Source organism: Crocodylus siamensis, chromosome 5, assembly GCF_052110815.1.
Source record: "Crocodylus siamensis isolate JL-2025a chromosome 5, ASM5211081v1, whole genome shotgun sequence".
Classification (NCBI taxonomy): domain Eukaryota; kingdom Metazoa; phylum Chordata; order Crocodylia; family Crocodylidae; genus Crocodylus; species Crocodylus siamensis.
The window spans coordinates 95,117,365-95,144,044 of NC_143399.1; the positions used below are offsets into that span (position 1 = coordinate 95,117,365).

Sequence of the window (26,680 nt, forward strand, 5' to 3'; positions counted from 1 at the left end):
ACAGGGTGGGAGAGGGGCTGCTTTCCCTCCCTGACCCCATGCGCTCAGCACCAGCTTGTAACCTGGCCCTGCTGCCAGCCTGGGCCCTGCGCTGGCTCCGGGCTCACCCGTTGGGGCTGCGCTGTGGCAGCAGCAGCTGAACCTCCCACCCAGCTTGCTGCGCCAGCAGTGTTGGCTGCTGCTGCCTGCCCGGACCTTGCAGGTACTGCCGTTGAAGGAGCCCTCCAGGGTTTCCCCTGGGTCCTACTGCCCTCGGTTCCTGTCTTCTTTGACAGGAACCAAGGACAGATAAATTTGAATTTTCTAAATTTTTTTTAGGGGCCTCATGGGCTGGCTAGAATGGCCTTGAGGGCCGGATCTGGCCCACAGGCTGTATTTTGCCCACCCTGATCTAGCTACAAGAATAGGAATATACTCTGAATCTCACATTTTCTATATTAATCTGTCTGACAAATACTAATGTAATGGCAATAGGTTATTTGAAAGTAGGGTGGCAGGTAGAAAAGTATGCTGCTCAGGAGTTTTAAAATTATAGCATTGACAACTTGGTTATGAAAAGACCAGTTGAGCCTCTTGAAGAGACTGGCTGTTTAAGTAAACATGTTCTGTAACTTATTTTAAGGTTGAGAATTGCTAGAATTGTGAATGGTAGTGTTGGGGTGATATTGTAGTTGTGATGCTCCAAGAATTATGTGAGAGGCAAGTATTATTGTGGGTGATATCTTTTACTAGATTAACTTCACAATTGGGATAGATTTAGATAAGCTTTTCAGTGCAATGCAATGAAGAATGCCTTGCATTTGAAATCTTGTGCAAGTTTATTCTAACCATGCAGTAGGTCTAAGAAAGATATGACCCACAACAATCCTTATCTATAGGATTGCAGATTAAATTTTAAATTGGAGGCCATTGGAATCAGCTTGATAATACCATATTTACTCAAATATAAGACGAGGCTTGTTTCTCCAATCAGCAGTCCTTTTGTGTGTGGTCTTTTTAGTTGCACAACTAACATGGAAAATAAGTTCATGGTCATATTAACTGGGGGCTTTGGAATTCAATGGCTTACTGCAAAGAGATAGATGGACCTATCAAGTATTTTGGTATAAAGGACACTTTAAATAGTCTCTGTTTTCAGCCAGCTGCAAAAATGCTACACATCTTTATTATTCAACCTTGTTGATCAAGGAGATGGAATAGTGACTACAAGAAAAATACTATTGAATAGACACAAGTGGCAGCTTCTGTATATTTGCTCAACTAAAGATAAGCTTCTGGAAGAGGAAGAGCCCATTTTTTCTTTTAGAAAACGTGACATCTTAAGTAGTTTTGAAGAGGACAGTAATTCCTAAGCATGGGAAATAAGACCAAAACATAGCACTAATTGCTTTTAGGAGTAACAGTATTTAAATTAAGTTTTCAAGTTTAGAGATGGCAGTATGCAGGGTTCAAGTCATGGGTTGAAGATGGCAAGTTGTCTGTGGCTGAGTTCAGAGAGAAATGTAACTCATCTGATGCAAGACAAGTATTACAGAAGTTGAAAAAGGTTTCTCCATTTTAACAGGTCCTTTAGGCTAGTTTATTGCTAAGAGAAGTGTAAAAACTGTTCTTGGGTCACCAAAATAGCCTCGATTCCTGCAATTTAGAGCACTTGAACATCTCATCACCAGATAGTTATAGGCTGAAGTTGTGGGGTGGTTAGCACACTAGAAAGTAGCCCCATAAGCGGTGGACCTTTTTAATGGAAGTTTTTAACAGTAAGTTGAACTAGAGTGGCTGCATTAATTTCTTAATTAGTTTGCACCACCTCAGTATTATTTTTCAGGCTGTCAGGAACTGTCAGTAAATATACTATTGGAAGCTTACTTCCTGTTTATTTTGCTAAAAAACTTAATTCCATGATACTGAGTTTTTGTGACAAACTAATTAATAACTTCATCTTATTATGGTTGACAGGGTGAGTTGTCTCAGGCTTACAGTGAGCTAAGACTGATATTTACTTTAACTATTTTTGACAGCTAACATGAATTTAATATAAGGAAACTTTAATATACAGAGGCTCTTACTGTACCCCTTCCAAAAGAAAAGACAAAGCTCTGATAGTCAGTTGTTGACTACATTTCTCCTGTTAATGCTAGTGCTTATAGGTTTGTTGGGTAATCTGTTTTTTTTTATTATTATTTTATTTTTTTCTTTGTTTAAAATTACTGTTTGGGTTAAATGTGTTGAATTGTAACCTCTAACTGCACAGTGGGTGGGCGAAACTCACTAGGAGAAGCCCAGATGGAATGAACTGTAAACAAGTTAGTAGGGTCTTATGTCACCCTTTCAGAGAAAGCAAAGCTGAAAATGCTGCAAAGGGCTGTTAGAAAAAAAAAGCAAGCAACTGAGAGGAATGGCGGCAGGGGGGAAAAGAGGGTGAGGGACTGGGTGAAGAAAAGAAAGGCTTGAGTGAAGTTAGACTGATTTAGACCATCTTCAAAAGAGAATTCCAAAGTATAGTTTAAAAATCCATTAAGCTTCACCCTGAGTTGCAAGAGCTTTCTGGAAACTACTAGGCCTGTGCGAGGGAGCTAGTATTTGCTTCGGATTTAGATTCGGGCGATTTGGGGGATAGTGATTCAAATCACTGTCCTGAACTGACTCAGCAGAATCTGTGTGTGGAGCTTAGGGCCTGGGGATGGAATGCATGGCTACAGGACCGAGGTAGGGAAAGGGACAGGGCTGCTTGTGGCTCATACAAGGAGTAGTGGAGTGGCTGGCTCCCTGCTGCTCCACACACTCCTAGAGGCAGAGTTGTGCACGTAGTGGAGGCAGGCTGCCCACTGTGGGCTTGGGTTCTCCGCTCTGCTGCCCTCCCCCTAAGTCCTCTGCAGCCCAGTGGACAGGACCTGGTACAACAGGGCAGAGAGGGGAAGCTCAGTGCCACCACTGCAATCCTCATGCCGCCATGGCGATTTGTGCCCCTCACTGCTGCCATGTGGGCAAGGGGTGCCTCACTATGGTGTGGAGCTTCCAGCAGCAGCAACAAGCTTCCCTGCCCAGCTCTGTTCTGCCCTGCTGCACTGGGTCCCACTAGCTGGGCTGCAGAAGCCCTAGGGCAGGGGGGAAGGGCAGCAGTGCAGGGAGCCCTGAGCCTGAAATGGGCAGCCCACATTGGGCTCCTTCCCCTGCCTCCCGAGAGGCTCTGTTTTGGCCGTGCTGGTTGTGGGGGAGGGAGAGCCAGGCTCTGCCACAGCAGCAGCCACCTCCTGTGGCTGGCTGGCAGGGTTTGGGTGCTGCTGTGGGAAGCAGGGGGCTGCGGACCTAGGTCCTGGTTCCCATAGCCCTGGTAGCTGGGGGGGCGGGAGGCTGTGGGTGGGACTGAGGAGTACCAGCATGTCCCAGGTGGTTGTGGGTGGGGAGTGAGGGGCAATGGCATGGGCAGGGCACTGACATACCAGGGTTTGGACCCATGTCCTGGTGAGCAAAGGAGGCAGGGGGAGCTCTGATTTTCCATGATAAATTCAAGATAAGAGGCCAAAATATATAGGTATTTAGTTTTCATTGCAGAAAAAGGTGGATTTGGGGGGTTTTAATCAGAGCATTTGTGAATTTTTAAACGGTGAAAACCAGGATCCTGGCTGATAAGTCTTTTAACTATTATAGCTGTCAGCTTGTAGGCCAACTTGATAGGTTTTGCTCATATATGGGCTATCGGTATCGAGATTTGTTTTTGGGCAGTGAGGCCAGACCTCAGTCCTAAAATACCAGGTGAACACTGTATTTCCTGAATACAACTCGACTGTTAGTGAGGGGCACCTGTAAAGCTATGTAAAGCCATCACATCTTTGTTGAGGTTGTACTTAAAGAATTAAATGGTTTAGTGTAAAAAGGTGAAATAAGCTGATATTGCTTCTGTTGTGCTGGCTGCCAAGATAGCATGGGTTTCTTGTGCTTCACAGCTACCATGAATTTGTGTCCTTTCTGACATTTAGATTAAGTACAGAAAAAAGTAACTTCTGACAAATTTTCCAAGCCAAGTAGGCTCAAAAAGGTTTAAAAGAAGTAGTTGGTTCAGCGGGGAGACATATGTACAGTAGGGCTGTGCAAAGCTTCGATAGACTATTTGATTTAGAGGAGATTTGGGCTGATTGGGTGACTGAATCTCCAAATCCGAATTGAATGGTGAGACCAGTTAAAAGCTCTGAAGCGAATCGGAATCCTCCGGATCGATTCGGAAAAGATTTGGCCATAGGCTAAACAGGCAGCAGTCCTCACCACACTGGACACGGCTCCCTCCAGCTGGTAAGTCTGATGTGGTGGGTGGGGCGGAGAGGGCGGTGGGGGCTGGGGCTGGGACAAGCTGCCCAGCTGGGGGTGGGGGTGGGATGCAGGCACAGCAACGCTGGGAGCGGACACTATGCCCTGCTGCTTTCCCAGCTGGGGCGGGAAGCGGGGAGCCAGATGTCCCCTTCTGCCTGGGGTGAGCCATGCCCACAAGTGGCAGCAGGGCCTGCCCCGACTGGGCAAATGGTGGTAGTGCCCACCCCCCAGTACTGGCTGGGCAAACAGTGACAGAGCAGAGCCCCCACTCCAAGCACTGATGCAGGTGTTGTTGCTTGCCCCCTTCCACCTGGAGTGAGCCACATCTGCATCATTCCCCTCCCTCCCCCCCAGTTGAGCAAGCGGCAGCAGGGCATAGCCCCCACTCCTAGCACTGCTGCACCTGCATCAGCACTGGGAGCGGGGGCTTTGCCCTGCTGCTGCTTACCCGTTGGGTGTGGGAGGGCGGGGACTGCCACTGCTTGCCCAGGGTTGGGGGGGGGAGGGGGGGCAGTGCTGAGCAGAGGCTGCTGCTTGCCCTCTTCTCTTCTCTTCTGCCTTGAGTGAATTGCACCTATATCCTGCCCCATAGCTCCCCGCTCTGAGTGCTGCTGTGCCTTCATCCTGTGTCCTCTGTCCCGGCTGGGCAGCTTGTCCCAGCCCCAGTCCCTCCCTTCCCTCTCCGCAACCCCAACAGACTTACCATCTGGAGGCAACTGTGTCCAGCGTGGTCAGGACTATTACCTGTTTAGTCTATAGTCAGATCTCTGAAGTGGCACCAAATCTTCGGATCTGCTTCGGCCAAATCAAATCGAGACAGTGATCCATATCCCAAATCGAGTCACTGCTCCCCTGAATTGGCCAAATATGAAGCAAATACTTGCCACTTCACACAGGCGTCATGTACACCCAGTGTGGACCCTGTCCCCCCTCTTTGGAACTTCTGAGTGTTGCCGTAGCTGCATGTAGCAAAGTCTCTCTCTCCTTGGCGGTGTTGTTCGGGGTGGGAGAAGTCTTTGGAAGGAGGGAGGTGGCAGTAGAAGAGACTCCCTTCTGGAATTCCAATTCTGTGGTCCTAATCTCTACTTCTTGGTTCCCCTTTTCACAGGAGGAGAAGGGTATAGGGGAGTGCAGGCTGAAGAGCCCTGTAGTGATATTGCTGCAGGAACAACCAAGATCAAGGAATGGGGCTCAGCAGCTGTGCAGTTTGGCAGCTGTCACTTAGGCTGCAGATCATTCACCTTGTTCCTCTGCACTGTGGGATTCTGGAGGACCTGTTGGGTACCTTGTCACCACACAAATGTAACAGGACCTGGAACTTTTCAAAAGGGTACTTAATTTCAAGGGGGTACTCTTTTGGAGCATTTTATCTGTTTTTTGAAATGTTTCAGGGGGCGGACATGCATGCATGCTTGTACAGCTGGCTTTTTGAAACATTCAAAGGTGATTGACATGTTTTAATTGCTACTTATGTTCAGGGCACGTTGACAGCTTTTGGGGCAGGGATCAAAGCAAGTTAAAGCAAAGATGATGTGTGTCCATGTGGAGCACAATAACTTCAAAGCATTAGCATAGGCCTGATGAAATGGTGCAGGTATGTAGTTTATATCCTTTCTGCAGCTTATTCTGTTACAGACCTTTAAGATGGTTTTCTCTCACTCCTATGTGTTGATCCACCCAACTTGAGGAAGCTAGCTCCAATCTAGTAACAAAAAGGGTATCCAGTAGATGCATACAGTCAGTAACACAGCACAGTAGTGATCACAATAGTATGGTTAGGGCCCAAGTATCTTAATTCTGACTTGCTTGTTAGGAGTATGGTTCCTGTGTCCGTGTTCTGCTGTAGCATAGGTGCAAATGGCTTAGCTTTGGTAAGTTCCTGAGTGTCTGAAAATTAGAATATCAGCTTAAATGCCCTCAATGGCTCTTTAAAAATAGGTTAAAAGAAGACAGAAAAGGCGCTCATCGCTATTGTAGCAAGTTTCCCTTATAGGGCTGTAAGGGAGGTGGGAAAGGATGGAGGACTTAACGGTAGACCCAGGTAGTGCCATGGTGAGTTTCTAGACCAGCAGTTCCCCTCAAATGGGGTTGCAACATCGGTCAATGGAGTTGTGGGGGTGGGGCGCTGTGGGTTGGGAGTGAGGGGTCATGCTGAGGAAATGGGGCCATGCTGAGGAAAAGTTTGGGAAGCTGCGTTCTAGACATCAGTGTGAGTTTCAAATGTACAAGTAAACAATCAGTGTTAACAAACTATGTCTGGCTTGGCTGACTCCTCAGACCTATGAGTCAGTTGTGCAAGGTTATCATTATGTACCTCAAAATAAAGAACATCTAGATGATCCTTAAGCCATTTTTAGACTTTCTGGTGGCTTCTAGGCTTTTGGAGAGTTACATCTTGTTAAGAGAGCTGCCAAGTCTCTGCTTCTTAACATAAACTTCTTGTGACTTGGTACCTAACTATTGGGGTGGGGAGGTAATTCTTTTTCCTTTCAATGTTGGATAAATAACAGCATTGAGAGCTGGCCAAGAACACTGGTCATAAGGGATGGTGTTGAATCAAAAGGATTCTCTAAATGGAGTTCTGTTTTATAAAACATAATTGCCACCTCTTCCTCTTTGCTCCTTAAATGACTGAATTGCTCATTTTATACATGACTTAAGTGTGACTGGAGTAGTGAATCAGTATTTGTCAGACCTCTGTATCTGGCGTGTGTTCTAACTTTACTTATAAGCTTGAGAGGCTTTCTGTTGCTACAAACAATGCAGCGAAAATCTATTAAAACTCTCCTTGTTTTGAGTGGGTGAAAAACTTCTGTCAAACCGATCTGAATCTATAATTGCTTATTTGCCTTGCTACTGCTTTTTTTTTTTTTTTAAGCTGTGCTGTCCTTTTTTGTTTAGATAATCAATATCTGTCTTAAAATTGATTTTTGTAAAGGGTGTCCAATGAGAATGAATGGTCTTTACTAAAACAACTTTCATAATGTGCTCAGTTTTTGGTGTTACTGCTCTGACCAGTTGCACACTAAGGCTTGTAGTACACTAAGAAGAAATGATTTCTTGAAGGGGGAGGGATCTTAAGGTTAATTCTAGACTTGAAATCTCTTTCCACCAAAGTTTACTTTTTTAAAGCACTTAAAAATTTAGGTATGCCCTAAGGAGAAGGAGTTAAATGGAAAGAGAGCTGAAGTAATCTTAATATCAGAGTTGTCCAGTTAAACTAAAGTGGAGCAAACTTCTTGCATGTAAACTTTAGCATATTCCTGTTTTGTTCTGGTGATTGTTACAGAAGTTAAAAATTAGAATGGGACAGACATGTTTCTGTGTGTCGCAGGGCACTGAAGTGCCTTGCTCCTAGGAAAAGGTACAGGTGCCGGTTGCTGGGGCAACCGCAGTCGGTCAGCTGACCGGAAGGGGGCAGGGCCTGGCCTATATAAACAGCCTAGGCTGAGGCTAAGCAGGCAGTTCCCCTTTAACATCCAAGGGAGAAGGAGCTCTGCTGGATGGTGCAGCCTAGAGCAGCGTGATAGCCTAATCAGCTTCGGCTTGAGGACTGGTAGGAGAAAGCCCTGGTAGGGATTTGAGTGACATTCAGTTGGAGGACTAGAGTTTGTGTTTTAGCCAGGAGGCTGGGTTTTGAGTTGTAGCTGACTGGCTTATGGTTTTGCGTTGTTGTTACACCGGAGGACCGGGTGAGGCTGTAGGGGTTGGAGGAGGCCTCGTAGGAGCTCCCCAGTAGCGTGGGGGTTCCTGGCACCAGAGAGGGAGCTGTGTTTTGGGGGTATCGACCCCGGCCCCAGTGCGGCAGTGTTGTGAGGAAAAAGCCCCAGTGTGGGCACAGGTGAGAAGCCCCAGTGGGGCATAGGACCTGAGAAGGCAGGTCTGGGGGCCAGGCATGGCTACGGCCACCTGAGCCTCGGTGGGGTTGTAGACCTGAGGAGGGGTACACTGACCTCAGCTCTGAGAAGGGACACAGTGCCTTGGGGGTCAGGCACGGCTACGGCCACCTGAGCCCCAATTGTGAGGAGCACCAGAGTGGGCCCCAGCGAGAAGCCCAGAGGGTGCTTGCGTGAAGCCCCAGGGAGGGCGCACAGGACTAGAAGCCCCAAGAGGGGAATTTGGGGGCCAGGCACGGCTATGGCCACCTGAGCCTCGATTGCAGGAATCGCGGAGACAGGCCCCAGTGCAGGCGGGAATCACGGGGCAAGGCCCTGGTGCGGGCGAGAGAGAGAGCGAGCCCCAGTGAGGGCGTGGCTGCGACGAAGGCTGGAGAGTGTCTACTGGGAGCAGGGAGAAAGGCCCAAGGGTGGGCGATTGAGACGAGCCCAAAGGGCGTCTGCAAGGGTGCGGGCGATAGTAGGCAAGTAAGGGGGTGCTGTGAGGGCGGGGCAAGGGATTTTGACAAGACAACGTTCAGTACATCTGAGAGGCTTGGGGCGTGGTATTAGGGGTGGTAGGAGCCACGCGTAGCCCTTGAGGCTTTAATTCACGGGGTCCGCTAAGACGGGACACAAACTGGGATACATCAGGGATACCATGTCCAAGGGGGCAAAAGGCAGCCTCCCTTAATACTTTTGTCATCAAAGACATGGCGGGCGAGAACGAGGGTGCATGGACACCCACTTGGCACGGTAGGGGGTGCTAAGAGAGATCATGGCCACTCCTAGGTCCCTGCCCTGTGACACTGTGATTACAGCCTTCCCATTTGAAGCATTTCAATTGTGGCTTCCTCTTTCCTTACATAGCATCAAAATACAGATGGATTGCAGCTATTCCAAGTAGTTTGTTTAGTATGTGGGGTTGCTATCATACAAGATTGGAGGTTGTTGTTTTTTTCCCCATCTGTCCTTTGAGAAGGAAGTCTGCTTCGTGGAAGGGGATGGGACAGATAACTTGGATATTGTAACATGATTAATTGAGTAGTGCCTGGAAGGAGGCTTAGAAGAACATAGAGGAAATTGTTTTGATAGACTTAAGATTTCAACTGATAGAGCTGATTTTAATTTTCAGTGCATGAGAATTTCTCTTCCTTGAGTATTGGGGGAAATATTTTTGTGATCATCAGATAACCAAGTAAAATTGAGTTTTGCTTTTATATTGCAACTGACTACTAATGAACTTTAGAAAAGTTGATAAAATTGGCTCTGTTTATGCAAATAAGCTAAACCAGGAGCAGGCAATTAGTAAGCAGCCCTCCACCCAAAATGAGTTCTGGCAAGCCACCGAGGGCCTCATGACAGGCAGCCAGGGGCAGCTAAATATTAATTTTCTAAATTTTTTAGGGGCCTCGAGGGACAGAGAGAATGTCCTGGATGGCTGCATTTTGCCCACCCCTGATTTAACAGTATAGGTTTCTAGTTTCTCTACCAAATTAGAGTTCACATATGGGTAGTTTTGTTGTTGTTGTTGTTTTTTAAGTGAGTCAGCAATTCCCAGCCTTTGAGGGCACAGTGGGAATGCGTTGACTTCAAAGATAAATAACAGGTACTGATGCATCTCTGCAAAAGATAGGTATGTGTGCCTATACTTACAGCTCTCCATGAAGGACAGCCTCTAAACTTATAGCTGGAGTAGCACCTCAAGTGCAAAGCAGTGAGGAAAAGGAAGTGGCTCCCAAGTGCTGTACCATGCACAGAGTTGACCCACACATCACATATGGTGCATACTGTACCAACCCTGCGAAGGGGACCAGTCCCAGGACTCTTCTCCTCCCCCCGTCTTCCCCCCCACAACCCAATACCAGATCCACTAAGCATGGTGTCTGCTCTGGCCAGTCTAGGATGCATGCTGTGCCTGGCTCCTGTTCTGGGACACGTGCCACATGCTGCACAGCTCCCAGACAAGCCAGGGCAGGCAGCATAGATCCTGGATGGGCTGGGGCAGTTGCTGCAAGTGCTGGATCTGGCATGCTAGGGGTGGCAGTCTCTGTGCCCAGCCTGGCATGTGGACCAGTCCTATGCCACACTGTTAGAGGAGTGGTATTTAACTGCTGTGACGAAGGCCCGACAATTGGAAGAAGGCAAATGTGGTGCTTATCTTCAAAAAAGGGAGGAAAGTAGATCCAGTAAACTACAGACCCATCAGCCTGACCTCCATCCTGAGGACGGTCATGGAAAAGATTATCAAAGCGGCCATCCTATACAGGTTAGTTAACAGCAATATCCTGAGGGATACCCAGCATGGGTTTGTTGTGGGTAGGTCTTGCTTGACCAATCTCATTTCCTTTTACGACCAGGTGACCTATCACCTGGACAAGGGGGAAGAGATTGACATTGTATATCTTGACTTGAAAAAAGCCTTCGATTTGGTATCCCATGATCACCTCTTGGCAAAACTGGCTAACTGCGGTCTTGACCTCACCACAATCTGCTAGCTGGGGAATTGGCTCCACGGCAGGACCCAGAGCGTGGTGGTTGACGGAAGTCAATCATTGTGGTGCTCTCTGACCAGTGGGATCCCTCAAGGCTCTGTCCGAGGGCCTATACTTTTAACGTCTTCATCAATGATGTAGACATTGGTGTCAGAAGTGGACTGGCCAAGTTCACTGATGACACCAAACTCTGGGGTAAAGCATCTACACCTGAGGATAGGAGGGTGATCCAGGCAGATCTTGACAGGCTCATGAAATGGGCAGATGAGAACCTGATGGTGTTTAACACTGAAAAATGCAAGGTTCTCCACCTTGGGAGGAAAAGCCTGCAGCATGCTTGTAGGCTCGGCAGGGCTACGCTGGTTAGTACTACAGATGAAAGGGACTTGGGGGTCATGATTGACCACAAGATGAACATGAGCCTTCAATGCGATGCTGCATCTAGTAAAGTGAGCAAAATGCTGGCTTGAGTCTATAGATGCTTCTCAAGCAAATCCCAGGATGTCATTCTCCCATTGTACTTAGACTTGGTGAGGCTGCAGCTGGAGTACTGAATCCAGTTTTGGGCTCCACAATTCAAAAAGGATGTGGAGAAGCTTGAGAGAGTGCAGAGGAGAGCCAGGCACATGATCAGAGGTCAGGATAACAGACCTTATGATGAGAGGCTGAGAGCCATGGGACTCTTCAGCCTGGAAAAATGTAGGTTCACGGGTGATCTGATGGCCACCTGTAAGTTTATTAAGGGTGTTCACCAGAGCGCCCCAAGGAATGACAAGATTGAATGGTTACAAACTCCTCTGTGACCTTTTCAGGCTGGACATAAAGAAGAGGTTCTTTACTGTCCGAGTCCCCAAGGTTTGGAATAGACTGCTGCTGGAGGTGGTTCAGGCACCCACTTTGAACACCTTTAAGACACTTTTGGATGTTTATCTTGCTGGGATCCTATGATCCCTGCTGACTTCCTGTTCCTGGTCAGGGGGCTGGACTCGATGATCCTCCGGGGTCCCTTCCAGCCTGAATGTCTGTGAAATCTTTACCAGTAAATCGTCAGGTGAAGCATTATCCAGTTTTGAGTACCATGGTCTAGGAAAGGTGGGGGCAAATTGCATATTCTAGAAAAGACCAAATAGGAGTCTAGAAAAAAATGACAAGGAGAGCTTTAACTCTTTATTCTATAGGAAAGATGCCTGAGGAGAGACTTCTGACTTCAGATGCAGAAAAGGCTACTGGAGAGAGCATGGTTGAAAACATCTCCAGCAGAAGTGGAAAAAATAGGACAAGGAGTGGGCTTAAATTGTAACAAGGAAGGAAAAAGTTATACATGAAGAAAAAACTGGCTATCTACAGACTAGAGGTCCTGGAGCAATAGGGGTTTCTCAGCACATGAGTTTTCTAAGAGCAGGTTAGACTGATGTATGTCAGGAGTGATTAAAAATACACTTGATGCTCCAAGGTTGGAAAGTAACCTAGCTAATGTCTTAGTCTCTTTTTTTCCTCTGTTTTAAGCTTCTGTGGTAACAAGAATTAACTTATTTCCTTTAAGCTTGTGGTTTTTCAAGTAGTGTCACAACTTACCTTTTCCTTTTTCTCCATGGTTAACACTGGGCAAACCAGTCTTTTGGTTTTCTTGCCTTTCACAATAAGGCAACTATTCTTGGTATTCCTTGAGTCCTTTAATTCCTTTAGTTGTTTAAATACTTCCTTGTTGAATGCTCCTCAGATTTCAACTTGAATACTCATGGATATAATTTAATTTTCTTTCCTTTTGCAAATATAAAAGACTTTTTAAGGTATTTTGAAAGGAAAATGATTGACACTCAGAGATTCAGGAAACAGACAAATGATATGGGATGGGGTTGGAGACCTCTTGATGCATGAATGTGTATTAAAGAATGCTTATACTGGCCCACTTATCTTACTCTTCTGTACTGGAGTTGGTTTTAAGTACTCTTACAATAAATAGAACTAAATATAGCTATTGTTTTGTGAAGCTGAAATTTGTCCATTGGGAGTTGATTAAACTGGCATACAAGCAGGATTAGTCAGGAATTGAATTAAAAGCTGATCGGATGTATAGTCAAATTTCCTTGAAAGAGGAGTTGGATAGGAGAGTGAGCGCCTTTAGGACAGAGGTGGGCAGTTATTTTGGGCGGAGGGCCACTTACTGAGTTTTGGAAGCTATCGAGGGCTGCATGACAGGCAGCCAGGGCAGATAAATATTAATTTTCTAAATGTTTTAGGGGCGCTGCAGGCCGGATAGAATGGCCTGGTGGGCTGCATCCAGCCCACAGACCGCATTTTGCCCACCCCTGCTTTAGGAAGTGGTTCTCTGCCTTTTTGGACTTGAGGCATCTCGCCATAGCTTTTGTGAATTGAATGGATTACAACATTCATCTCCTTGTACCTCACAGCACTCTTCAAAAGATCTGATGGCACTCCAGGGTATCACCCTGATTGAGAATCACTGTCTTGGAGACTAACTGGTTCAGAGGCATGACCTTTTAGGCAACATCCTACTTTTATGACATGTTCTCTGAAGAGAAATCAGAGTTTCAAGAGGAACAAAAGCTTGACAGAACTTCTCTTGGGAGTAGTGGCTGTCTGCTTATGAAGTGGAATATATCCAAAGAACAGAAATAACAGCCAATTTTCATTTAATAAATTGTCCTGTAGGTAAAACGAAATGATTGTGGGGAAAATAGCAAAATGCAGAAATAACTTCCTGTGTGACATGACATAAAAAGATGGAGAGACAACACAACTAACAGACAAAAGCTGGCACTAGGGAACTATAACTACAAGACAAGAATATTTCTATCTGCGATCCTTTGCTGCACTCCTATAACCAAGGCATCCAGAGTTACAAGCAGTATGTCAACCTGTGCATAGCTGGCTCATGCTGGCTGTTGTTTTGGGTCACGTTGCTGGGTTGTATTTTCTATAATGCACATTGTTGCTTGTCATCATTGTCCTCATGTAGAAGAGAAGACAGTTTGTCAGCTTTAAAATGGCTTGACTACAGAAAGCTGTCAGGCTGTCATACAGACTAGCACACAACTGTTCGTTCTTAGAAGTAAACAAGGCTTTATTTTTTGTATCTTTGTTATCAACTTGCTCCTTAGTTATAGGGACAAAGAAACAGTTATGTAAACTCTTAAAAAGGCTTCTAGTCCCTAATGGAGGTGTAGTAATGTACAGGGCATTGCCTACTCTGCCACATATCTTTTGAATTTAAGACCTTAAAAAGAAAAAGAAAATTAAGGCCCCTTCACAAAGTTACAACCTATAGGAATATTATCAAATTTTGCTCTAATTAAAGCCACCACCCATTTTTTGAAGAAATATTTTCTTTTAAAAGAAGTGTCTTATATTGATAGATCTTTGGTGTTATGGGAGATGCATTGGTGAAGCTGGTATTCTGTTACAAGGCACTATCCCAGAGGCGGCAAGGAGGGGGGACTGAAATGCCACCTGGTGGCCGCCCAGTCCCAGCTAATTTTCCTTTTCTGAGAATATCTCTTCTCTGTCACCTGCCATGACTTGATGTTGTGTTCTGTATCTGAGGGAGGCTGCTTTGGAGGTGCCCAAACTAAGTCCCAGCCACTGGCCCATAGGCTAGCTAACATCTGGGGCACTCGGATACGTTTGTCAGCACTCGGCCTTCTGGCCTTGGTTCCTTTTGCTCTTGGCTGGGTCCTACAGCCTAGGCCTACTGTGCCAGAACTGCCTTATGGTTCCCAGCCTTGTCTCGGCCTGCTGTGGGCCTAGTCTGCCCTGTTCTGGGCTCACTGGTCCCCATGCTGCACCCTGCTACTCTCCCACGACACCTTGAGCCTGCCCCTGGCAGTGCTTAGGGCTGATGTGAGCCCCTTGGGCACCAGTGCTGCTGGTCACTTGCCTCCCTGGGCTTCTACAGGTGACCCCTGCCCTGGTCGATCTCAGGCAGCCTCAGGGCTCCTTGATGCTGCTGCTGGTGGTGGCTCTGGTGGTTCGTGTTCCAGTCTTATCCCCCTCTTTTTGGAACTACGCTTGGGCTTGTCTGACCAGTCAGCCCCCTGGGCTCTGCCCTCCCTTCTCAATAATGGGGTAGGGGCCTGGTTGCTTACTCCTAGCATAAAATGAGGGCTGTAAAGCCCCATCTACACATTACACTTAACACATGATTAACCTGTTAATCATGCCTTAAGTTATGACCCAGCCACATGTTTAAGCATGATAAAACAAGGAAGAAGCCACAAAGTTATTCCACAACAAACATGCAATAACTTTGTGGCTCATTCTTGTTGCATCATTAATTGAACATGTGGCCAGATACTCGCTTATGGCTGGGAGTCCCATCAGCTGACGGGGGTCCCAACTGCAGCGGTGCAACATGTGCTGTGGTAGCTGGGAGTCCTGCAGATGAGGCTTGCAGGTGAAGCAGCACAAGGGATGCTGCCTGAGCTGCCAGCTTCATTGGCTGCGAGTCTTTCAACTGTGGGAGTTGGCTACGTGTTGGTGCAGGTGGAGCCCAGGATCACAATCTTGGGCTCCCTCTGCACTGGCAACAAGGTATGATCAGATTTGATGCTGGGTGCAGCAATCATGCCTCCTGCTGTAGGCCTATGGTATGGCAGGAGGCATGATTGTGTGGATCATGCATCAGCTCCTATCATGCCTCTACCTGAATGTCTAGAGTAGCCTGACTTCACAACAGTAGTGGAAAACAGCTATGATGTCAGATGTTTACGAGCAACCATTGAGCAGCAGGGAAGAAGGAATGATCGTTAACTTTTTCCTTGTGTTCACCCCATTTACTTCAGAAAGTCTCTGTTGGCATTTTACTGCTATAGCCCAGGGAAAACTGGGAACCATATCCAGGTGTCTTTATGCCTTTTTCTTGAGGTGCACATACAAGCTTGAGGTAATAAGCTTAGTTGTTCCCTTGTCGAGTACAGGCCAGGGCTTCTTGGTGGCTTTTTCTCCAGTACCTGTCACCTGGTAGGTGGGAGGAGGCATAATGCAATGTTGCATCATGTGATGAATAGGCATTCAGTGCTGACAGTCTGTAGGAAGGAATATACTTCCAAATCATAAAAGGCTCACTTTTAAAAAGGGTGGGGAACTTGCTTGCAAATACTGTATCCCCTCATAAAAGGATGTTAGTGAGAGGAGGCAGCTTAAAATAGTTAAAAATGAAAAGTAAAGTTCCTTCTGTACATAGCTAGAACAGGAGTTTTTGGAGTCCTGTCAATGATCTCTGATTTGGTTGTCTGTAATCTTTCCCTTATTTACCTGGCACATGCACTTAGTCTCTAGATGGCTCCAGATTTCATGTATCAAAGCTTGGCAAATTAACTCAGGCACGGTTGGGTCAACATTCCATTCAGAAGTGAAGGCCTGGGTAGGGGCAGAGTAAGTCTTGGAGACAAATATATGGCTGTGTAGGTAGTGGCTGTCTGTAGAAATTTGATTGCCTTGACCATCTTCAAAGAACGTCCACCTCTAACTACACAATTCTAAATGCATTTGGGGAATACAAATCTAATCACTTCACCTTTGTGCCTGGGTTAATGAAGATTACTTCACCTTTGTGACGTGTCTTTGGATATCTTCTGTCTGCTTTTTATGACTGGAGTCATTTGGCAAATTGAGCTTCTCATCACCTTGGGTGTCTTCTCCCATTGGGTCATGGTACTAGTAGGTGCCAGACTAGGAGGTCACTCTTCTACTGCTTGATTACAACTGATAATTTATTTTGTTCAAACCTTTTTAATAGTCTGGGGGGTAGAGCTAGTAATAAGTATATATCCTTGTCTGAAAGGATGCTGCACCAGGGTAAAATGGTGTGTTCCTATGTCCTTCCAAATGGAGTTGGACATTTACCCAGAAAATTTCTCAGGAGGAAACAAAAGTTCAGAGTTCTAAGATGGATATTATAGTAATTGAAGTTCGGCATTTTCTTTATAGGTTACCTACATTTTCACTTTTAAGAAAGGATAACGTGGAAGAAAAATTACTACGACAGTAAGTCAGTGAAAGATTTGACAAAAGTCATGTCAGAATCATGGTTCTCTTTAGTTTTACATCTAAAGATCGTTTATTGAACAGTAAAAGATAAAGAGAAAAGGTTGTAATAGATGTTTGAGATCCTTTGCCTACATGCAGATATATCTTGATAAATAAATGTTAAACATGTACTCCATAGTTCATTGTGGTTGTAGAAAAAAGGCTGATTTGGAATGTAGGCAAAAAAACATTTTTACAGGCGTTGAAGACAAAGTGATTAAATGTCACAGGCATTGAAGATTTAAAGTAATTAAATTCCCTGTCCCCCATTTGGGGAACAGGGTATGAGGGGACAAGATGGAAATTCTTCAAAATACAAAGCTGAGATAAAACTCAGTCTTCAATGGCATCTTATAGTTACAGACTTAAATACAAGGATGTTTCAGAAAGTAATGGTAGTTTTGAAATAAAACCGTTTTTTGTAGAGAAGCAATGGGGTAAATGTAAATGATCATCACACACAAAATGGCTTTATTTCAAAATAGCTGTTTTGAGAATTGCCCTTTGGCCTTGCAGGCGGGATCTCTCTTGTGGGGTTGCCACCCTGCTCTGGTCTGGCCTGAAGGCCCAGATCCGGCCCTGCATTTCCCCAATCTTCCATGCATGTTCTAGCATGCAGGGCCACACTGTTCAACCTACTGGACTCCCCACAGCTCTGGAAATTTGGCAGTAGGGGAGCAGCAATTTATCACCCTTCCTCTGCGGCAATTATCACCCTTCTTCTGCCACCACATTTTTGGATCCGTGGGGAGCCCCACAGGCTAAATGACACTGCTGCATGGGCTGGATCTAGCCCACAGCCCAGTGGTTGATCACCCCTCTACGAGGATATTTCTGTCTAAGTAAAATACTTCTGATGGCAACAAAAGTCTAGTGTAATTTACACGTGAGGTGCAGTCTTAGGTATTTGGGATTCATACTGCATAAATGCTTAGTTGTAGATGGTTCAAATAAGCTTAATTAATATTTGGGAACATTCTGTATTTTGTTGGGAAGATGGATGCATACACTGGGTGCGTGCATACATACGAGCACATGCGCTTGCAGCAGCTCAAATGGAAGTGGTGCAAATTGAGCCGGGACTTTTTCCCTCAATGCACGTGCTTGGACATGCACTTTGTTGTTGAGCAAATTGTGCCACTTGGGGCAAAATAACTCTGCCTGGCTCCTTCTGGATCTGCAGCCAGGGGGAGCTACAACCCGGGGCCAGCACCTGTGCTGTCCCCAGCAGTATAAAAACTTACTCTGGCCAGCATCTGAGGGCTGCTTGTCCTCAGAAGCTTCTTGGGGAGGAGCCTCTGGGAGGAAGTTGGCCATGCCCCTTCCTGTCCCCAGCTGCTGTTGCTGTTGCTGAAGCTTGGCTTCAGGAGCTTCTGGAGAGAAGATGTCAAGGCTCTTTCCTACCTCTGGCTACTATTAGCTGCTGGCTTGGTCTCAGAGCTTTTGCAGGAAGGGTTGTGGCCAACTTACTCCCTTACTCCCTGTTGCTGCCCCCCCCCCAAGGGGGGTGGTCCTTTGCTACCCCACTTCAGGGAGGGGCACACTGCACGGCATCACACCCCAGGACTGTACCCCAGTTTCTGCACCCCTGTTCCGGCCTGCTGCCTAGCCTGCTGCCAAGCCATGGTTGGGGGACAGCATGGGGAGGGAACTTGTGCTGCCTGTGAGCTCCTCCCTGCACCATCACTGCCGGAGCCTAAGGGTGCCTTGCCTACCCTAGCTGCCTTGGCCGGCCAGCCCCCACCTTCACCTCCACCAGAAGCACACCCTGAGTGGCTGAACTGGACAGCTCATACCATCGCTGCTGCTGCTGCTGCTCTCTCTCAGGAGAGAGGGAGATTCCCTGCTGCACCACTTGACACCACACCTGCACTGGATTACTTCCTAATTGACTGACTGTTCCTGCCCTCCCCCACAGCTACCTCACTGCATCTGATCCTGATTTGTCTTCCTGCCTACTGCTCTGCTGCTGAGCATCCGGCTGGAGTCCTGAGGGGCTTCTGGACAGATCTTCCACAAACAAAGCCCCTCCACCACTCCAGCCATCTTTTTCATCTGCCTCAGCAGTCTTCCCTGTGTGTTTTTGCCCTTGTGTGGTAAGTCCTGTGGTCTACTCCCCTTGCCCTGGTGTTTGTTGTGTGGCTGAGTAAGCCAGCTTGAGTTTCGCCAGTCCTTGTGTGTGTGCATTTTCCCCCCCTGCACATTCTCAAAGCATAGTCCTCCTGGCTTTTTCATGTGGGGCTGTATCTCAGGGAGCTTCAGTCCCTTCTCTCCCTATCCTCCTTTTCCCCCGTAACCCCAGTCTGCCTCTACTAGATTCACCAGCCCCACGGAATATTTTGTTTTTCTTTATTGTTGTGCATGAGGGCAGGGAAAACAATGGCAAGGCAGGAACCATCTGGGTAGGCAGATGCCCCCACAGAGCTTCTTGCAGCCCCCACTATAGGGTTGGATCCCAGCCAAGCCCTCAAGGGGATGCATGCCCATGCAGCCTCCACCCTGGAGACAGAATCCAACCAACCTCCTCCAGAGGTGGAGAAGCCTGCAGCCTGCTACAGGGGCAGGTGGGACTCCAATAGGGAGCCAACAGGGCCAGGGGGTCTCCCCTGGCCAGGCCCCATGAGGGGTTCCCAAGCCCCCTCTCTTGTCATTTGGAACCAAGGGAAAGGGCAGGGGGAAGGGCTCCTTTTCAGCCCCTTCCACAGGTGGGGCTGGGAAGGACAAGGGCCCTGCCCCAAAGCCTAGACCACCAGAGCCTGAGGGGACCAGGTGCACTATACCAGCCAGCACACCCACTCAGACTGTACCTAGCCCTAGCCCTGGCCCCACCAACGTGGCCCTCTGGGGAGGGAACCGCAGCTATGCACAGGCAGCTGTGGGGAAACCTGAAGCTGGGGGGCCTGGACCCTCCACCGCTGGCCCTTCCAGCTTGGGCAGAGAGGTTCCCTTTCTGGCACTCACCTGCAGGCATGGGGTGAAATGCCAACTGCACTTTGAGACCTGGGTGCAGGCCCTGGCTTGGGTATTGGGACCTTTCAGGATCATGGCCGTCTCCTGTTTTCATGGCAAGAGGTTCTTTTTTCTTGCCTCAGAGGCCACTGCACAAAAGGCGGTGGAGAGGGGGCTCGTGGTGGAGAGTGAGTACATCCCCCGTGAGCCTCTAGCACAGTTGGGGATCAGGGTGGTCCTCAGCTCCATCCCTCCCTATATCCCCAGTTGGGCTCTGCCCCTCCAGCTCCAAGCCCTGTGGAGAGTTATCTCCCTGGTGGTGGCCCTTTCACTGGGGTGCCGTGACCCTGGCCTCCACCATGTGTGCTCTTTCTGTCGCCAGGTCATGATCCAGCTGGCGGCTGGAGGCTCAGGGGCACCTGGTAATTCCTTATTGGGGACCCTTGTGAAAATTTTTCCATACACTGGGGGGGCCTACAGTGCTTCTGGTGCTGTGCCCTGGGGCACTTGCATCATGAGTGCCCCATGGGCCAGGTGGGGAGGGCATCCATGGGCCCCACTGGAAAGAGGAGTGCCCCTACCACCAGTGCACCACCCCCCTCAAGACCTCCTGGCACCCCAGCCACAACTATGAGCCTCCCCCATGAACTCAAGGGATCCTGCCCCCCAACCAAGTTTAGCGGAGTCCTAGAGAGGGCACCAGCAACTGGGGGGGGAGGAGGGAGCAGAGCCCTGCTGCCCCTAGTCATACCCCTGTTGTGGCTGCCCCATCTCACCAACCCTCACCTTCTCTTACTGGAGCCCGTCTACCTGAGGACCACCTCATAGCTGAGTGGGTGGAGGTCCCCTCTGGGCATAAAGGCAAGAGGAAGGTCTGGGCACAGCTGGAGCCATCTGATGTGGAGGACTCCTCTCTGCTTCCCAAGACCACCACATGGGGGGAAGGAGCGGCCCAGCCTCCAGGGGTCTCTCCAGCTGTGCCTGACACCTCACCTCACCTGTGATCAAACAGGTGATCCCCATGGAGAAGGTTTTGGGGCTGCTGGATAGTTCCGAAAACAAGCCCATGGGGGAAGCCCTTCGTTCTGCTGACCAAGACTTACCCCCTGAAACTATGGGTGCCGTTTCTGAAATGTCTAAGCCTATTGAATTGAGTAAACAATCACATGATATTTTTGTATACTGTAAACTATAGGTAGCTCCTACCTATAGGAGTAGTCAGTGTTAGGTACACCAGGCAGATACTGCATGCAGCATAAACGCAGTATGCTTGTATTCACACTCAGACAATATGTTATTAGTAAGGTAAGTCATCTTTGCTTATCATGTTTCATTAAGGAAATATGTTTAGCTAAACTTTATCAGTCTATTGAATGTGAATTGAGCATCTTATTGCAGTTGATAAGAGTAAATACTTTTAGAAAACATGAAGGAAGGAATGGCAATGAAGAACCAATTGGGAGCATGACGGTATACATATAATAAACATACAGTAGAAAAGTGGACGTACGTGTAAGTACCTGGAATAGCTGTGGTACTACCTGTAGATCATGGTAGGCTGGGTGAAAATTTGGCTGTGGCTTGAACCACTTAAAGATCAGCTGCCCCATGGGACTACGTCTTAGAATTAGGTTTTAAACTGGTCATCACAGCAGAAACAGGTGGCGCAAGCATGTAAAAGATGGATGGGAAGGGCTGTGAATAGTTCTGTAATGGTAAATGCTTATAAATTTGTTTAAAGTGAAATGAATTAAAATAATTAGTTCCCATAAATATGGCTAGACAAAAGGTATAGTCTATTTATTTAGCTTAGTTTAAAGCAGATGGCATGCTGCATCTTGAAGTAATCTTTCCTTCCATATTTTGCCCAAGCAGCCAGGCGATTTGTGATTGTTAGACCCTGACTCCATGTGGTGCCCAACAACTAGGGAGATGACGATCCGATTGCCAGGGATCCAGTTGTGCAGGGAGCAAACACCAGCACACATTGCTCACAACAGCTTTATTCAAAATGGAGACAGCTTTGGACGAGCTCCCAAAAACCCAGGGAGCAGCAGTGAACATTAGTTTTTTCCATATTTATACACCTTGTTTCATACTCATCAACATTTACTTCACCTTTGTTCCACCCATATTCCCTCCTACCTCAAGCTCCGCCTTTGTTTACTGTTTGTTTCATTAACCTGGAATTACCTATGCATTTTACTCATTTACATGCCTTTTTCATAGTTTCATAGTTTCTAGGGTCGGAAGGGACCTGAGCAGATCATCTAGTCTGACCCCCTGCCATGACAGGAAAGAATACTGGGGTCAAACGACCCCAGCAAGATGTTCATCTAATCTCCTCTTGAAAACCCCCAGGGTAGGAGCCTGCACCACTTCTCTTGGAAGTTGGTTCCAGACCCTAGCTGCCCTGACTGTGAAGTAGCACCTCCTGATACCTAAACTAAACCTACCCTCTGCCAGCTTGTGACCATTATTCCTGGTCACTCCTGGCGGTGTTTGGGGGAACAGTGACTCCCCCAATGCCTGCTGATCCCCCCTGACTAGTTTATAACAGGCCACAAGATGCCCCCTCAGCCTTCTCTTGTGGAGGCTGAACAGGTTCAGGTCCCGCAGCCTCTCCTCATAGGGCCTGCCCTGTTGTCCCCTGATCATACGAGTGGCCCTCCTCTGGACCCTCTCCATGCTGTCGACATCCCTCTTGAAGTGTGGCGCCCAGAACTGGATGCAGTACTCCAACTGCAGCCTGACCAGTGCCACATACAGGGGGAGGATCACCTCCCTGGACCTGCTTGAGGTGCATCTGTGGATGCATGACAAGGTGCGGTTGGCCTTCCTAACTGCCTCCCCACGCTGCCCACCCATGTTCATCTTGGAGTCTACAAGCACATGTGTAAGACCGTGAACCCGGCTCCTTTTGGGCAATTGCTGTTTCTTGCTGACTCTACATCTCCCATGTCTTGCTTCTGCTTGTCTCCTAACGATAACTGATGGTCTACATTCTGTTCCTTTTACACAATGAATTGTATATCCTACACACTACCAAATTGTTAGGAAACTGCTTGCCTAAGCATCTCACAATGTTATTTTTAATATAGCGTTCTGCCTTGTGGTCAGCAGCTTTGCTGAGCCACAGATTAAAGCCTTTATTCAGCTACAAATCCAGTGCTCCCCAAGATCCAAATACAGTCACCCTAATGGTGATGATCTCCAGCTTTAAGGTTAACATTTAGCTGTAAGGAGATGACGCATCTAACAGGAAACAACTAGTAGATTTAGATCTGGGTATAATTTCTGCATTTGGAGAACACTATACAGTGAAGGAACCTTGAGGTTGAGTATTAGTGCTCAAGGGCAGAGACATCAATAAGCTGAACTTAGGTTGTACTGAAAAAAAGCTGAGCTCAAATAGAAATGCAAAAATCTAGAACTCTTGGGTAAGAGATGATACCTTTTATTAGACCAACTAAGAAATTACCAAAAAAAAAAAAAAATTTTCTGCAAGCTTTTGGGTACATAGGCCCCTCCTCAGGCTCAGGGAAAATTAAAGATGATAAAAAGTCCCCATAAGTAGGAAATAAACTTCATTTTTGCACAGAGGACGCTGAAGGTGGAAGTCTGTTCTTCTGGGTCCATGAGAATCTGTCTTTGTGAGTTGCTCTTTGATGTGCAGATATGGTAGACCACCATGGCTACCAAATACATCCCATAAGCATGGAGGATGCCAAATCTTAGCCATTTTTAAAAAATTATTTATTTAAACTTCATTGCTGAGCAACAAGACAGATTTCTAAACTTCCCTGTCTGTCTGCCATCTGACACCATCAGGGAAGGAATCCTGCCTCATCTGCACAAAAACTCTCAAAGACGCTCACTATAGCTAGAACCACATGGACCCAGAGGAACAGACTTCCACCTTCAGCTATCTCTGTGGAAAAACAAAGTTTATTTTCTAAATATGAGGACTTTTTACCATTTTTAAATTTTCCCTGAGCGTGAGGAAAGGTGCGTGTGCCCGAAAGCTTGCAGGAAAAAAAAAAAATGTTGTGATTCCTTAGTTGGTCGAATAAAAGGTATCATCTTTGAACCAAGAGTTCTTGAGTTTTGCATTTCTTTTTGTCTCAGACCAGCACAGCTACCAAATATATCCCTGAGCTCAAAGAAGTTATCTGTTCAAGTGGAGTAGGATTATTTGAGGAAAAGATACAAATGAGCACTGGCACAACTGTGAAATAAAACCACGTGCTAGGATTACCTGTGCTTGCCAGCGCTCGACAAGCTGACCTTTGTTGGCTAACAGTGCTGATCTTATTGCTGGGAATATCCAAGGATGGACCTTGCTTTGTTGACAGGCTTGTCATTCAGTCCCTCTGGCTGAACATCTCACATCAGCAGAGCTTGAACTGTATTGGGAAAATCTGCCATAGTAGAAGCATCAATAGCCTCTGAAAGATAGACCAAGCCTTACCATTGCACTGTTTAAGAAAAGGAGGAGGGTGTTTAAAATTTGTAGTTTCATGGGACTCATCAAACACTTTGAGTTCTAATGACCATTATGGAAATAGCATGAGTGTCCCATCTAGTAATCAAGGATTGTGTTCTTGCTGACAGTACACAGATAAGACTTAAGGAGCAACATATAAACTGTAGGTAGATAATAACTCAATCTGCTACCCTTTTTGGACTTCAAACAAAAGACTTCAAAATAAAAGGAAGCTAAACACTATACCAGGAACACAACATGTTATTTGCTGCAGGAAACAGCTATGCCTGCAGCCCTGTTTCTTTTCAGAATTTTTGCAACAGCTCTTTTAAAATGGGAACATAGTATATAAGAATCCTGTATTTCCCTTATTGGAAGAAAAATATTGTATGCTGCTTGTATGGCATTTTGGATACAAACTACAAGATACTATTTGCTGAGCACTTTGCTATGTAATCTGCTTTGTTGCCTGAAGCGGTTTAATGCTTGTGGAGCTTGATTAGAAATACTTGCAGAATTAGAGAATACTGCATACTTTTGTTTTATATTTCCCTGCTTCAGAGACGGGAATATTTGAGGCTGACATTACAATTGTCTAGTGTTAGCAGGGAAGCCATTTTTTAGTTACCTTAAAATGTGGTGGGCTCAGCTTTTTCAGAAAGGAATCTAATACTGTTTAAGAAGTTTTTAAGCAGTCACTTCTGCGGAACATCTTAGACCACTCTTTCGCAGCTGGGCAGTTAATGTCTGAACATTTGTAACTAATGAGAACTATGAGAGGAAGAGACCAAATATATGTGGTGAGGTGAATTGGCATTAAGGTGGGTGGCTCTAGAAATGTAGGTAATAAAGTAAGAATTGAGACCACTTCAGGATTAAAAAAACATTAGGCTAGTCTAATGTTTTCAGTGACCTAAAAAATGATTTGTTTCAACATGCTGATTGTTCCTAATACCTTGACTTGTGACTACAAGACTACGAGCTTACCTTACCAATATAGTAGCATAGACTTCCTTGATTCTTCACAGAATAAGAAAGGGTTTAGTTTAATTCAGTCGATTTGTCTTGAAGTTTTTTTGTTTCATTTTGTTTTAAACTACATGTGGATGAAAGTGGTGTTGTTTAAAGTCACGCTTTGACTTTAAAACAAATACTGCTGTTAAGAATCTTAGTTCTTAGGAGAGCCTGAAAGCCTAAAGCTTCCATGCTCTTCTAGATGGAGTTGCCTTCCATGAGCTATCATATTTGATTGCATGTTCGGTAAGAACAAAAAATGAGTATTTCAGAATGAGCAATGACCCAATTGTTATACAGCCATGTTTCAGAGGGGGCTGGAAGTAATTCTTCCATTAAATAACCTAAGCAAATATTTCTGGCCATGTAAATCCTTTTCCCTGCAATAAAATAGTCAACTTTCTTTAAGAATTGATGACCCAGACTTCACTCTCAATTTTAGAAGTGTATTTTTAAGCTAGACCTGTATTCTTTGCGGGTCACTTGATAGGTAATTGTCATGGGGTGGGGCGCAGGGGCGGCTGTGATCCCGCTAGCACCCCCTGCCATGTCTAGTTAAGGTGGTCCAGCACCCTCTACTCGCCCGCCACGTCTTTGTTCTTAAGGGAGGCTGCCTATTTCCACCATAACCGCTCGTTGGTATCACCTCCGTTACATGTAGGGTGCCCCGAACACCCCAGCCTTATGGGCAAATGCGTGCCTCCAAACCTCCCCTTTAGCACGCCCCAAGCCTCGCAGCTGTTTGTGGACAATATCCGGTCCTTGTGTCCCTATGCCCTGTCTGGTGCCTCTGGGCCTGTCTCCCCACCAGCGCCCCTGGGCTTGCCTCGCCCAGGTACTCTTCAAGCACCCCACCCTTCAGGGCCTTTTGCCCACCTCTGGGCTTTCCCGCGCCTCTCGGGGTCTGTTGCCGTGCCTCTCGGGGTCTGTTGCCCCCTCTGGGGCCTCTCTCGCCCCTCTCAGGGTCTTTGGCCGCGCTCGCTGTGCCTGCCGCCCGCTCTGGGGCCTATACCACGCCCCTCGCGCTGTGCCCGCTCTGGGGGCTCAGGTGGCCGTAGCCGTGCCTGGCCCTGTGACCCTTTCTTGGGTCATTTGCCCCACTGGACAAACTGTGGCCCTCATGGGCTGGGGTGCAAAACCCCGTACACCACGCCACTCCGGTAACACCACACCTCTCTGGTGCAAACAGCAGTGCCCCGCTGGCACCGCTCAGTGTGCCACTACTGGGCACGTGGGGCCCCCAAATTATTGGGGAGCTCCTGTGAGGCCTCCTCTCACCCTTACAGCCTCACCCGGTCCTCCGGTGTAACTATAACCGAAACCCGAGCCACCTGGCTATAACATAAACAACACAGAGCCTCCCTGCTCATAATGCAAACTCCAAGCCCCTCTAGGGCTCCCAACCCTACCTCTCTTCAGGGTTCACTCCTCCCTAGCATCATTGCGGCCGGTCAGCAAGGTAAGGCTGCAACCACCAACTCTGGCCGCTCAGCTCAGCCCAGCCACAG

General features: G+C 47.1%; 1 protein-coding gene across 4 annotated transcripts in view; it reads left to right on the forward strand.

Annotated features, from left to right (window-relative positions):
* The window catches only part of TRIO (trio Rho guanine nucleotide exchange factor), a 394,215-nt gene that overhangs the window by 18,659 nt on the left and 348,876 nt on the right, over positions 1-26,680 (forward strand). The window contains exon 2 of one of the 4 annotated variants that reach the window (XM_090049849.1): positions 18,642-18,819. The exons of the other annotated variants lie outside the window; for them this stretch is intronic. The gene's annotated coding sequence lies outside the window, so the exon portion shown is untranslated. The remainder of the gene's footprint in view (positions 1-18,641; positions 18,820-26,680) is intronic. 4 annotated transcript variants of the gene reach the window in all.